This window comes from Brienomyrus brachyistius, chromosome 4 (genome assembly GCF_023856365.1).
Source record: "Brienomyrus brachyistius isolate T26 chromosome 4, BBRACH_0.4, whole genome shotgun sequence".
In the NCBI taxonomy this organism is placed as follows: domain Eukaryota; kingdom Metazoa; phylum Chordata; class Actinopteri; order Osteoglossiformes; family Mormyridae; genus Brienomyrus; species Brienomyrus brachyistius.
This window is the reverse complement of record NC_064536.1, coordinates 23,315,376-23,330,347: the sequence shown is the minus strand read 5'-3', so window position 1 is coordinate 23,330,347 and position 14,972 is coordinate 23,315,376. Positions and strand designations below refer to the sequence as shown.

Below are 14,972 nucleotides of genomic sequence, written 5' to 3'. Positions count from 1 at the left end.
ATTCTCATTTACTACGTTGACACACAGTGTCCATAGCTTTGCTGCCCTCGTGTGGCTGTGAACTGTAATTTCAGCCTGTGCTTTTCATGAAAGTACTCAAGGTAGTAAAAGCTATTTGTCCATTAGACTGACGATGTTTTCATTAGTCATGAAATATCAAATATCATCTTAGATAAATCCAAGACATTTCTCTGGTAAACTGTAAGTTATGCATGAAAATCAGGTGACAAACCAAAAAAATTTATATAACGTCAGCTTCGAATTCAAGCAGGCTTTTTATGCATTGATAGCGATAACATCCATTGATGCCAAGAGCAATAGAATGGATAATGTATTATTTTGCTGATACTAGAACAATAAAATTTGTATAGATATTTTTAAAAAAAGACGTTTTATTTGCCATATTCTACAACTGCATTGGAAAGCTCACTTGTTCAGACATAGTATACAAAGAATGACAAACAGCACCCAAATAAATATTAACAGACAACTGATAGACATGCAGAACTGCAGAGAAATACCCTTGTGATACATTTATCACTATAATTCACAAACTCCACAGATGCAAACATCTAAAGTCAAAATTTGTGACGCTGTGAAATATCCTATGTGGCCCCAGGGCTGAGAGCAGCTTGTGGTCGCTGTGGTTTGGGTCCCGTGATGCACTTTGCTGCAGCAGTGGTCAGTGTATATCCATGCAATGGATGGAAGTTGTCAGGGGTAACGCTAGACCCCTCAATTTTAACCAGATTATGCAGAAAATATGTAAAAATCAAATCTGTGGATTAATGAAAGTTATATTATAAAAGCCAGTTCTATCTAAATCTGACACAGTCCATATTACACAGACCTGCATGTTGTACCTGATACCACATGATAGTTTCAAATCCCGTGACCCTTTTGCTGTAAGTCTACATCATCTGGGGAATCATATAATAATATATGATCAGATGAACTTAATTGATCCTGGGGGGAAATTTTTCATACAGCAGCAAGATACATAAACTGCAAACGTGATCGGAAGGTCGCCAGTTCGAGACCCAGCCTCAGCAGAACAGTCACATGTCTGTGGGTCCTTGACCAAGGCCCATAACCCCCAGCTCCAGGGGGCCACACATCGGCTGTGTTGGAGAAAGCGTCAGGCTTTCCACTCCAACTCTGCACACAGGACCAAACTACAATACAGTATATGTTGGAGAAAGCGACAGGCTTTCCACTCCAACTCTGTACACACCATTAATTACGAGACAACACACTTAGAGTTTTACTTGCACAAGGGTAACCACACTCTCTGCATGCTAGGCTACAAAGGAATGTGTTACAAAGGGTGGTTCCCCTTGGCACCTTTATTTATAGTCAATGGGGGGCAGGGGTCTTGGAGTGAGAACAAAGAAAGGACTGTGAGAGTAAGAAGAAGTTCTGGTTTTCCTCAGGTGGACAACTATTTAAACACGTGCTCAGGATACGTGTAAACTAATATAATCTAAATTATGAAGGTAAAGAAAAACAAAATAATGTATATACATATTTACACTCATTGCTGATTATACAGAAATGATAACAAATGATTACTAACAGTTTCTTCAACCTAACAGGCTGCCCCTGTGCCATCAGCCCTGAGCTATGGAGAGCAAGATGGGGGAAGGCAAGAATTAGATTCCAACTCGTACTCATGCAATGTGATATTGGCGATTAATAAATGTGTACAAATAACAATTAATAAAGGTCTACACATATTTTAGATCATTCATTCATTCATTCATTCATTTTCTACATACTTATCCAGTACAGAGTCAGTAAAGTACAGGGAGCATTGAGCTGATATAAGGCAGCACAGGGCACAAAGCAGAGGAAAATCCAGGACAGGATGCCAGTCTGTCACAAGGCAAACACTCACACACAGTCACTATGGGCACTTTTAGAGGCACCAATCCACCTAGACCATGAGTCTATAGATATGAAACCAGAGACCTCGTAGGAAACCAGTATATACAGTTGAAACCAAAAGTTTACATACACTGTATAAAAAGACATATAACTTTTTTTTTAAGAAAAAAATCTTTAAAAATCTTTTTTGAGAAAAAAAAAGTTAAGTCTTTTTATACAGTGTATGTAAACTTTTGGTTTCAACTGTATACAGGAAGAACATGCAAACTCTACACAGAGAGCTGGGCCAGATACCAAAACCACAAGCCTGGAGGTGTGAGGCCCCCACGCTGCCCCCAGTGTCTAACAGCTAGAGCTTAACTAGCTCTGCAAACCTGCTGCAGAGTGAAAGACAAGCAGGTCTAATCTCCACCCCTGAAGACCAATTTATACTTTCAGTATCACACAGGGTGAGGTGACATAAATTTCGTCATCAAGGGATTACGCCAGATATCTGTTGATGATGCATGTTTAGCCCAGATTTTTTGTTTGGTGGAGATCATGCACATTGGTGCACGTCGACTGCGCTTGTGCAAGATAACGGACTAGATCTTTCCAGTAGGTGGCAGCACTGACTTTCATAGACCAACCAAAATACAGCAAAGGAAGAAGAATTGTTGTAAGAGGAGGTATCCGTTGACGGGGTATGAATAGCCTGGGGATTTCGTATAAGCCGTTCTGAAGGGAGCGGGCCGTACGTGGAGAGACGCGCGATACTGAAATGTAAGTTAAAAAGAGCGCTATTGTTCATTTCTGTGTTAAATGAATGTATGTCTTAGTATTCACAACCAACGGTTGTACGTATTTTTGTATTTCCTTGTGCAGTTCCAGTCCACTGCCGTATTTTACACACGGTAAAAAAAGAAAAGTTAGATTCATTTTATTTAGAGTATTTGCTGCTGGGGAAAGCTGATTAGCACCCGTGTGTTGTAGCCATTGTACCGCACGGTAAAACTTATAAAGGAAAGAATGGGAAAACTCCGATCAGTTGCCCTTCCATTTTCTTTTGGGCATCTAGCAAATAAAGAACCCCAAATTATTTGTGTTTGTCTGTGTGATGTTAATTGCACTGGCTACATATATTTTTATATTTTTACTGTGCAGATAATTTATGACTGCCTGCAGCCTGAAAGCCACATGGAAAAGGGAAGTATGAACGGGGCTTAATTGAGGCAGGTCTTGAGCCCTGATAAGCAGAGACCTGCTGCAGTAGCACGTGAAGCTGGGTGTTTAGACCCCTCTGACTGTACACACAGAAATGACTGACGGCATCCCGGCTGTCTGCTCACATAACCACCTGTGCTGCTGAAATGACCCCAGTAAGATAATCGTACACAACACAGAACATCAAAGCATACAAAGGACAAGGGCATTTTATCTGCACTAACAGTCTTTGTACTGTTTGGTTACTAAAGAAACACATGGCAGTATTACAATGAATACTTAGATATTAAATTTATATTATCAATAACCTGTTGCATGCAAATATTAGCATAGCAATTGCAAATGTTTTGATACAAACACCCAGGGGAGTTTCCAGCTACTGAACAGATCAGGGACTGAGTCAAGTTACCAGGGGTTTGACTTTTTTCTCTTTTGAAGGAAGATTGGCATCGGGGGTAAAATACTCAGAGCTACAGCCCTGACTGATCTGGCCTAAGGACACCCATGAATACAACCATAGGAATCCAAAAAATATTCACAATTTCAGAGACAATGTTATGTAAAGCATCTGAATCTTTTCACAACTGACATTTAGCGATTTCTCCTGACCAGATCTCCATCCTGATCTCCATACTGTATCTGACAGTGTGTGAGGAGCAGGAGAGAGATCTCTACTCAGTTCACTGTAATGAGTGACACTCACCTGTAAGCCCAGCAATGAGAAGAAACAGGAGCATCAGAGGATCCATACGTGTGTGTGTCACTGAGCCCAGATCTGTGGAGAGTGACACTCACTTCCTCATCCTCTGTACCTTCACTGTCTCTGTCGTTTCTATTCTTACACACAGCTGGCAGAGTGAAGGGGGAGTGGAGACTTTACACAGGAAGTGACAAAACCACAAGGCTGAATGTTTAGCCCTTCAGAAAGTCAGCCGATTATTATTATTATTATTAGTGTGTAGAGAATTAAATCAACTATCAATGCACAGACTCAATTCACAAAATAAAAAATCCGCATGAATAAAGAAGACCATGAATTTCTCTGTTTATCATAGTTATTTATTATTAGTATAATTATCTGGATTCTAATGCTGGAAGCACACAGTGTAAAGTGAGGTAAACCTTCAACAGCACGTCAGTCCACTGGAAGGTGGAGAAATGCCATGTGATAATAATCGATACTTTATTGATCCCCGTAGGGAAATTGTCTTTACGCCTCCCACAACTTGCTCTTTTTTCATAGAGTAAGTTGTCTGCTAAGGGCTGCCACCCGTAGCGGCACCCAGGGAGCTGGGGGTTAAGGGCCTTGGTCAAAGACCCACAGGCTGAGGCTGGGTTTGAACCTGCAACCTTCTGATTACAGGCACACAGACTTAGCCCACAGAGCCACACGCTGCCCCCAATAACCCAGATGGGGCTCGAACCCACAATCCCCAGCTCCGGAGGCTGATGCCTTATCCATTAGGCCACTGGATCAGTGATATCAGTGATCAGAGGAAGGATCAGAGGAAGCCTGCAAACTGCAGAGAGACACAGTCATGGTCACATTCAAAGCCAACACTCAGGAGTGCTGAGATAGCAGGTGTATCAGTCAGATATCTAATATCATGATGAGCTAAAGACACAGAGGGACTTTGAGGAAGCACAGCAAGACCAACAGAAGACATGGGCTCCTGACAGTTAGGCCTCAAGATCCATCATTTCACTGTTGCAGTCCAGTTGCTCTTAGCTGCAATTGCAACCAAAGAGAAAAAAAAATGTAAATCTTCAGCTTGCCTACTTTCCTGTGTTAGTCATGTGACTCACAGCCATTTTCTGCAGCTTCACAAGTAAACTGAAATAAACTGCGAGGTATAAAACAGTGATGTCACATCCTGCCTGCCATGTCTGCCTGACCCTCCTGTCTCCTCCCTCACGTGACCATGATGGGCTACACCTGGTGCTTGTTGCCCCTCATTAGTCTATGTATACAAGCACCCGTTTGTCTAGGCATTGCTTGTCTGGTGATAAACATCACTTGTCCTGTCAGTCCATGTCCTTCTTTGTCCTAACCTTCTCATTCTGATCCCTGCGGTCGTGTTCATTTGTGTGTTTACTTTAATTCAAACTCCTTTCTGTTTTGCCAAACACCTGCCCGGGATTCCCGCATGTTGTGACAGAATGATTGAACAATTCGATTCAATTCAATTCCAATCCATTTATTTATACAGTGCATTTTCCCATTACACTGTCTCAAGGCACTTTGTATTAACCCTGAAAAAGCCCCCAGTGAGGTAGCCAGAGGTGGCAGTAGAAAGGAAAATCTCCCTAGAAGGAAGAAACCTTTTGAGGAACCAAACTCAGAGGTGGAGCCCATCCTCCAGCGGCTGGCAGAGGAAGTCAAATGAGCAAGATAACAGGTATCTCTGGGAACCTCCTTCGCTTCACATCTCCACCTGCACACTCTCCCCTGCACCTGACCTCCTCCTGCTATCTGAGCCTCATGCACAGTGATGGTTGGTGGACAATCGAGCGACCTCGACGACCCTCAGGAGTCGCCTGGCGGGTGGATCACCCCACCCATGTGGGGGTCATACTGGGCTCACCTCCACGACAAAGAAGACACCCCCACATTGACCCTCCAGAGCCCCGCGTCTCCAAGGTCAGCTGGTTTGACACTCTGTCCTCTATCCTAAGTCCCGGTGCAGTCAGCAGTATCTCCTGGGCTGCAGTAGAGGGGCTGGCTGAGTCTCCGTCTCCAACAGAGGGAGATGGGGGACACTATCTGGATCAGTCACCCAGACTCTTGTCTACTCGACGTTATTCCGCCTGACGACACTCCTGCTGCGGCTGAGAGGAGAGGAGCCACGCCGTCCTCCTGCTCCTGTCCTGCAGTTCTCTCAGCACCCTGCGGCCTCACTGGCCCTCCGAGCCTCTCAGGTCCTCTCCAGAATCATTGTAGCTCAGAGAATAAAAATACATGCAAGTGAAGCAAATATGTCAGATTTATCTCTGAACTGTTTCATTTCCTTGTTTTTCACTCATGCATGAGCAGAAAGCAGCTAAATCATTAGCATGATGCAGAAAATATTTTTACACTTATTCTGAAAAGCAGAAATGTCGTCATACAGCATGTGAGGGTGAGACTCTGCAGAAACACTGTGTGCTGCATACAGAGGGTCTGTCCTCAGGCCTTTGGTTCAGCCTTTACTATGTTTTATACAGTTTTCTATAGTGTCACTGCAGTAGGTCCTTTTAATCTCTGTGGATCAGTAGAAAACAAGAGGCCTAATAGGAAGGTGTCTCTATAACACAGGGGTGGGGGCTGTCCTGGGGGGGCAAAGTCAGGTGATGAGCACATTGATTCACTTCACTTGGGCCTTATCTGCCGTCCTATCAGACTGAGAGCTGTTTGTGTTTCTCTCAGCCCCCGACAGACACAGATGCCCAAATTCACAGCCTGTAGTTTCATTACACAGATTATGATTCTCCATACTGTCACTGTTTCTCTGTCTGTGACCCAGGACTCCTTAAATCCAATGAAAAACCCACTTTCTCCCCTCCGCTTGGTTTATACAGGTTCTGCACTCTTCTGTTCCGTTTACATGGGGTGTCGCTCCTTCTCACCAACTGACCACAAACTTTATTGTCATGCTGCCTTTGCACAGCCCACCTGACCAACATCATCACTTACAGTAATGGCTGGCTGTGGTATGTGTGGCTGGGGCTCTACATCAGCAGGAAACTGTCTGCAAGACAATAAACTTCCTTTGCAAGAAAGACAAAGTATAGCAGCACTGAGACAGAGTGACTGATAATTAAGTGAGCTGTCCTCACCTTCTGCTTCTACTTCCTGGGGGGGACTTCTCCCTCTGTTGTTACCATACCCCCCCCCCCCCCCCCCCCACCCCCCCCCCCCCCGCGCCCCCAACACCCAGATCACCTAGTGCTGTCTAACTGGACCAGCCGTAAGTTTCTAGGCGGCCTGTTGGCTGGGGGGCAGGGACTGGTCTGGACTGACTTCCTGTCCTGAGAAGCTGGGGGGGTCAGTGCTGGTGGTGGGTCAGTGTCATTCTTACAGTCTTGTTTCAGCTTTTGGCAAAGTTCTCTTAAGATCCCATTCCTGCTGGATTTCCTGTTACTTTAACTATGCAACTATGCAATTTTGTTCCTAAAGAAAAGTGCATAATATAATTCTGTCATACTTTAATATACTGTACATACTGCTATAATATACTGTAATATACTATACATAATTTAATATACTGTTGTTAGTATGTAATTCGCTCCTGCCTAGATCGAAGACACAAAGCTGGAGGCAAAATTCCATGCTATCAGGGTATATGAATGTATACACAAATCAGCCACGAGACAGAATAAGACCATTCCTGTATACTGCTGCCACATGGTGGACACAAAGAAGACTGCAGTCAAGTGTAAAATCATTCTGTCAGGCTGCATTTAACCTCTGAACTACAAACAGGAAGTGTTTAAACCACAATAGGTCACACATTATTCTATACTGTATGTAATGGAAAAATATTGTTCACTAAACATCTAGCTTTTCTGCTTATTTGTAACTACAGATTACTGTGAGTATTTGATTATACAGCAGAGGTCATTCATTCATTCATCCGTCCTCCAGCTGATTATCCTGTTTCTTCATCTTAATCACGAAATTGTGATTTAGTGCAAGTACTAGTCTCCCATGACGATTTTACTTTATGTTTTGGTGACATGCAGTAACTTTCATTTCCATAGATTGATTGTGGAAGTAATTTACATCGTTTCACCGCCAGAGGGCTGACATTTTCATTAACATGTTTACAGTGGATATAAAAGTTACACAACCCTGTTAAAATACCTGGCATTCGTAATGTAAAAAATGAGGCCAAAATGAATCATTTCAAAACTTTTCCTAACTTTAATGTTACCTGTAATCTGCACAATTCAATTGAAAAGCAAACAAATCTGTTAGGGGGAAACTATAAAAAAATATGCAAGTTGCATACAGTAAGTCTGCACTCCCTTAAACGTATACTTTGATGAAGCACCTTTTGATTTCATTACAGCATACAGTCTTTTTGGGTTCACACCTGCAGGCAATTAAAGTGACGCTGATTAACCCCAGATGAAGTTCAGCTGTTCTAGTAGGATTTTCCTGACATGGTTCACATAGAGCTTACAAAGCATCAAAGGGATCTCATACCTGAAAGGTATCAGTCAGTAGAAGGGTACAAAAAAATTCCATGACATTAGATATACCATGGAACACAGGGAACGGGACAGACAGAACCAGGAGGCGAATTAATGAGGGCGGTAGGACAGACAGGGTACACAGGAACTGGGATGGGGCCACCAGATGAGGGAACACAGTTGGGAACAGACCTTGGGGACCAGGGACCTATAAACTGGGAACAGGACACAGGAACTGAGGGACAGAACCAGAGAGAGACCAGCTGGAAACAGGATGTGAGGACTGAGGGACAGGAACAGGAACAAGAGGCCAGGACCAGGAAAGAGAAGGGGAACTGAAAGGGAAAGGAAAGAAAATGAGCCTGATGGGACAACAGGCTCAGGAACCGAAGAGGAAGGGACTGGGTAGTAATAGACTGGGGTCAAAGGGACACTGGAAGGTTGCCAGAGTGGGGACGAGATACACAAGGATGGGGTGAATAGACCACCACAGGCCTAGATGAAGAATGAGCAGCTAAAATTTAGGAGATGGAGGCAAGTCAAGTGTGTGGATGGAAACCACAGGATGGGAACTGGAGGGCGATGAGGAGACTACAGAATGGGAGCTGGAGGGTGACAGGGGGACTGGAGGGTGACAGGGGGACTGGAGGGTGACAGGGGGACTGGAGGGTGACAGGGGGACTGCAGGACGGTAATAGGCAGGAGAGTTGGAAACTCTCTTGAAACTGGACGGCTGGCATGAGTGATACGTCCCTGTCTCCCCCTTTGAAAGACAGAGAACCAGCCTGGCCCTGTACTGCTCCCCTGCCTGCACCACAGATGGAACAGGTGCTTGGGGCCTAATCAGCCCAAGCCTCAGGTGGAGGCTGGAGCCTGAAACGTGGGACTCAGGACCAGGTCCAAGGGCTGCCACTCCAAGTCCTCTGGAGCGGTATCCTCCAGGTCCATCCCCACTAGGATGGGGGTGACCTCAGGCCAATATGCAGGGCCCAAGGCAAACTTGGGCGGAGCTACAGGGGCCAGGGTGACCTCGGGCAGAGCTACAGGGGTAAAGTCAGGATGAGTGGCCCCATGTGGGCTGGAATCGATAGTTAACAATGAAGTCAGAGGGAAGTTCCCCGAATTCTCTCAGAAACAAAGTGTATGATCCCGGTGGTCTGTGTACTATAAGAATATAGGTGGGCGGGTCGGACACCATGTGAATTATCATTGAAATCCTTGATAATCTTGGGTTCAATTTTCAACAGTGAGTTAAAATAGCTGCCAGGCCGCCTCCACGCCCAGAGCCGCGTGGTTTCTGTACAGAACTAAACCCATCAGGTTAAGCTTCAACAAGAGGTACAGTGTCTGTGTGTCTCAGTCAGGTTTCAGTTAAAAAGCACAGGTCTGCACCAGTGTCCAGCACCATGTCATTAACAAGAAGTAATTTACTTCCCAAAGAGTGAATGTTCAATTGTGCGCATTTTATGGTGGGTTTATGTTGTGACTCATTCAGTCTTATTAATGGGATTGATATTAAGTTATCCACACAAAAGCCCCCAGTGGAACATTTAGATCTAAGTCTTGGTCTAACAATACTTACAATATCCTTTCTATGCTCACTTAACTGTTTCTAAATAGTTTCCGTGTGATGGAGCACCTGGGTGAAGACCGAACATGATCTACAGGTGGGAGAATAAACAGCCTTTGATTTAAGATGGCAAAGCTGAGGTCTGGATGCTGCTTTCAGTCAGGCAGGGAATATACTCGCCATTCTGGGATAACATAAATGATCCTCTCCAGTTAGGGTGAAGACCGTCCCGTTTATAAAAACCAGGCTGTTCCCAGAAAAGATCCTAATTTTTATGTATTTATATATTGAATTTTTCTTTTGTACTCCTACTTTACTTTTTATTTATTTTTTCTTATATTTTTACACAGCCAAATAGGGTGACTCAGAGACTGTATGTGACGAATAAACCTCTTGAATCTTCAATCTAATTATAAATAAAGGCAATGTTTTGAGATGTGCACCAAGTCTCTAAGCAGCGGTTTAGGGAGAGTAGGGTACTCTAGGTTACATCCCCTCTACAGAGAATTGGTAAGTGTGGCATGGGGGAGTGATGGACGATCCATGTTGCAGCTCACAGAAACAACAAGGGACTTTATTGTATCTGAACTCAAAACAAAGAGAAACAAAAGGAAGCATGAGGGGTATAAAGACAGGCAGGTAGAAAACAAGAATGAAAGCAGGGAGAAGCACAGAAGAAAACAATGCAGAACACAGAGAAAGGCAGGGAGTGAGCAGCCGCACGCAGGAACAAATACAATGGCCGACTCGGGAACAGGGTGGGGGCAGGCACTTAAATACACATAATAACGAGGGCTTCCACAAAGGACAGGTGGGGGCTATAACTAAACGAGAGGCTGTGGGCAATGAAGAACAGGTGAGGGTAATCACCATCAATTACACACTAGGGACTAAGGCTACACTGGAGATAAAGGGAACACAGGTGAAATAATTACAAAACTACTGCAGATAACCAGATACAAACAAAAACAAGATCCGATACAGAAATAACATGAATGCAAGGTAACAATGGGAAAAAAACAAAAACTCAAAATGTCAAAGTGAAGTTGGGCTCTGGAGAGCCTCAAACCCATGACAGGGAAAATGCTTGGTTTTCTGCTAAACATTCAGCCCATTCAGCCACACAGCAACCCAGGCAGCAGTGGAACACACTAGGACCTGTGAAGCATAATAGACTAGGGGAACAGAAAGTGGGATGACCAGCGACACCAGCTGGACAAAGAGGGAAACTGGGACAGGTATTGACAGCTCTGTGTTACATCACTCTCTGACAGGGTCAATTTGAAAAATTCTTCTTTTTAATCATTTTAATAATCCCAGAAAATACAAAATGCACGGTAAACCATATCTATATCAATCATTTATTAAATCAGAACAAATAATTTTACTTTCACTAATGAGTAAATTATTATTAACACTTATACTACAGTTATACCAGCAGGTTGCAGCAAAGCGCATGTGAAGCAAAGGCTATCGGTCGTACAAAGCACTGGCTCTACTGGTTCCCATCAGGTAATCCAACACTGCAGACCAACCTCTCTATATTTAAGTGACTCTCATGGTATGACTGGACAGACTGAGCAGGGCCGTGTGAGAGAGGCCTCACTGCAGTTAGCATAACCATTAATTTTCCTGCTCTTCTGACTCATTCTGCTCCACAAAGGTCCCCCCCCCCCAGATTCTTCTGCAACAATAAGATTCATGCACAAAAAATGGCTAAAACATTAACAGAGCTACGTATATGAAGACACATTTCATACAAGCACAGCATGACCCTGCTGATACAGCCTTAAGGTTTGTTCATTTACAGTGTTTGAGCTAATAGAGGCTGTATGCCTCATTTTATCAGGATAAACAAGCTTGTATATTTAATTAGAATTTCTTAAGACCCGTGGTTTGTTTTGGCTCCTCCCTCTGCTTCTCTCTAATTGGATTCTCTCTTTCTACAGGAGCTCCAGTGCAGCTGAATGGCGATGATGGTGCAGATCAGATAAAACACACCAGTCCCAGCTTTCACTACAGCATCCAGAACCTGCTCCCACCTGTCAGACATATAATACATCAGTGTGTCTGTCAGTCACACGTAACACATTTTAATCTGAAGAACAATGCAGTGAATCTATTCTGATAGAATTATAAGCATGAACAGCAGCACCAATAAGCCCAGTCCTACATACAGAGAGAGCTGGAGCAGAGAGCTGAATGAGAGGCTGGATTTGAACAGTAAAGTCTGACATGCTTTATAACAACACGGTACAGCCACATCTGTACTATTACACAGGCTGCATGTGAATAACAGGAGACATTAACAAATAATATGAAAATAGCTACAGAATTTTAACTGCCAGTTAGGCACAACTGCCATACAATAGGGCACAAAGCAGGGGCTCAACCTGGATGTGATGCCATCACAAGGAAATTATAATTAAGGAATAAAAGAAAAACAATGTTCCCATAAAATAACAGAAGTTTCCCATCACTGTGTGATCAGGGAGACGCTCATAGCTGGACACCACACTGCTGTAAGTGCTGCTGGATGCTTACCTCTGTTTTTCATTATTCCCTCTTTCTTCATCATGTGCCAAAAATGGACAGCAGTGGAAACAAGAGAAAGGACTGTTACATAAAAAATAAACATCCATTCCCAGGGGTCACTAGAGATTTCGGGCCCCTGAAAGCATATCAGATTGGGCCCTCAGCCCGGACTAATCCAATTATGTTCCTAATTTCTTAGCGTCTCATCGATTGGGGATACATGAAATCATCCTAACTCCGCGCCCCCCTTTACAGCACCCCTGCCCTGTTCTGTCAGTCAGTACAGATTGTGAAAGGTCATTTCTAAAATTGAAAACAAATAACGAAAATTATTCAATTAAACATCTGTTTTGATGCAGAATAAATTAGGATTGTGAGCAAAGAGTCCACATCCCAGGGCCCTAATAGTGGGCAGGTAAATAATGTTATTAATATATCATAATGTATTTATGGTTTAACTGGATCAGTTATTACACAGTGTAACTGTAACACTGGCCTTTGCTGAAGTTAGAAACTACCTGCAGACAATCACCCAGTCTGTACACCTTTAGTAACAATTAATCCCTACAATCCCTACAAATGTGTGAAATATGAAGGGCAAAAAATAAAGTTTTTAATGTATGAAAGTAAAAACCTACATGTAACGTTTTCCAAACATTGCACACATGATAAATGGCTGTAAGATGAATATGTCTGTCTGTCTGTTTCCTGTAAGCTGATGCCTGTGATGTTTTATGAAAGACATCTGACTGGGTGTCTGACTGAGAAAATAGTCAGATCTGTAATATTTGTCATATTATACAAATATATCATAAACTAGAAATATGTGAATCCTGAGGCCTCTGTACAGCTGCCAGGTGTAACATGCAGATCAGACACTCATGTATTTAATAAAGAGCAGAACCCGTATCTGATGAGGTCATCAGGCTGTATTATGGGATGTCTCCCTTAGAGGCAATACTGATATGCAAGTTAATTTTCCTGTACATTCATACAGACACTTGAAATTATAATCATCAAACATACGTAACTGACAGTGAATTAAGTTTCATAAAATTGATATTGAAAACATTTTCCGCGTTAATGTCCTTCCTTTTTACCTGAATGACATGTTACATACTGTGCATCTCATTGGCTACAGTCTGCAGTACAGACATCTTACCCTCAGTGACTGACAGGTAAACCCGTGTTCCCACAGCTGCACCTCCGCTGATGTCCACACCACACCAGTAGGAACCAGTAGCTGTCAGATTGTTCATGGTCACATTGAAGACTCGCTGGTCAGGATCATCTCTGATTGACACTTCACCACTTATCTGTGTAGAATCAGTACGTACTATGGGAGTACATGAACTCCAGTCACTCCCATTGCACCAGTATTTCACATGTTGCTGATACATGTTGTCATAATAACATGGGATGGTGACAGATCCTCCTCTCTGTACAGTCACCGTGTTCAGTGTGGACACACCTGCAGGGACAGTATGAAAATTACCCAGCTGATTAACTCTCACTCCCTCTTACACCATTTATACGCATATTCACTTGTCTTTCTACTCCTCACCTGGTTGCTGCCACACTTTTGTTGCCAGAGGTTTAGACATTAATGGCTGTGTGTTTAGGGGACAGCAAATTTACACTGTTATACAAGCTGGACACTGACTACTTTACATTGTATAAAGTGTCATATCTTCAGTGTTGTCCCATGAAAAGACATAATGAAATATTTTAAAGAATTTGAGGAGTGTCCTCACTTTTGTGAGATAATATATTAAAATATTTTTTTCTGTATTTGTGTTAATGTCCTTCCTTTCTGCCTGAATAACATCTTACATACTGAGAATCTCATTGGCTACAGTCTGCAGGACAGACATCTTACCCTCAGTGACTGACAGGTAAACTCGTGTTCCCACAGCTGCACCTCTGCTGATCTCCACACCACACCAGTAGGAACCAGAGTCCCCAGCTGTCAGATTGTTCATGGTCACATTGAAGACTCGCTGGACAGGATCATCTCTGATTGACACTTCACCACTTATCTGTGTAGAGTCAGTGTGTACTATGGGAGTACATGAATTCCAGTCACTCCCATTGCACCAGTATTTCACATGTTGTTGATACATGTTGTCATAGAAACATGGGATGGTGACAGATCCTCCTCTCTGTACAGACACTGTGTTCACTGTGGACACACCTGCAGGGACAGTATGAAAATTACCCAGCTGATTAATTCTCACTCCCTCTTACACCATTTATACACATATTCATGAAGTCAGTATCAGTCTACTGTAGGCTGCAGTACTTCACTCTGCAGAATATTAAAATTTGTTTTTAATAAATGTTCTGTTTACTATCACTGTATTGGTAAAAAACAAAACAGTGTAATGAATGATTAACTGAACTGATCATTCAGCAGAAAATTAGCCTGCAGAAACCTCATTTGCCAGCTTACACATTTAAGTTCACATATTTAGGTCACCAATTAGGAACAGCATGCATGGCCACCCCTGTGCCCCCCCTAAATGCACATATTACTTGGGTGTGAAATAAATGTAATATTACTGGTAAAAAGTATAGAATGTCACTGCAAAGCATTTCATAA

At 43.0% G+C, this 14,972-nt stretch overlaps 1 protein-coding gene and 1 non-coding gene across 2 annotated transcripts in view; both read right to left on the bottom strand.

The window, feature by feature from the left end:
* Positions 1 to 14,972, bottom strand: part of LOC125739853 (polymeric immunoglobulin receptor-like) — a 187,209-nt gene that overhangs the window by 45,321 nt on the left and 126,916 nt on the right. The window lies entirely within an intron of this gene.
* Positions 4,494 to 4,566, bottom strand: trnar-ccg (transfer RNA arginine (anticodon CCG)). The gene has a single exon. It is a non-coding gene; the product is annotated as a tRNA-Arg (tRNA).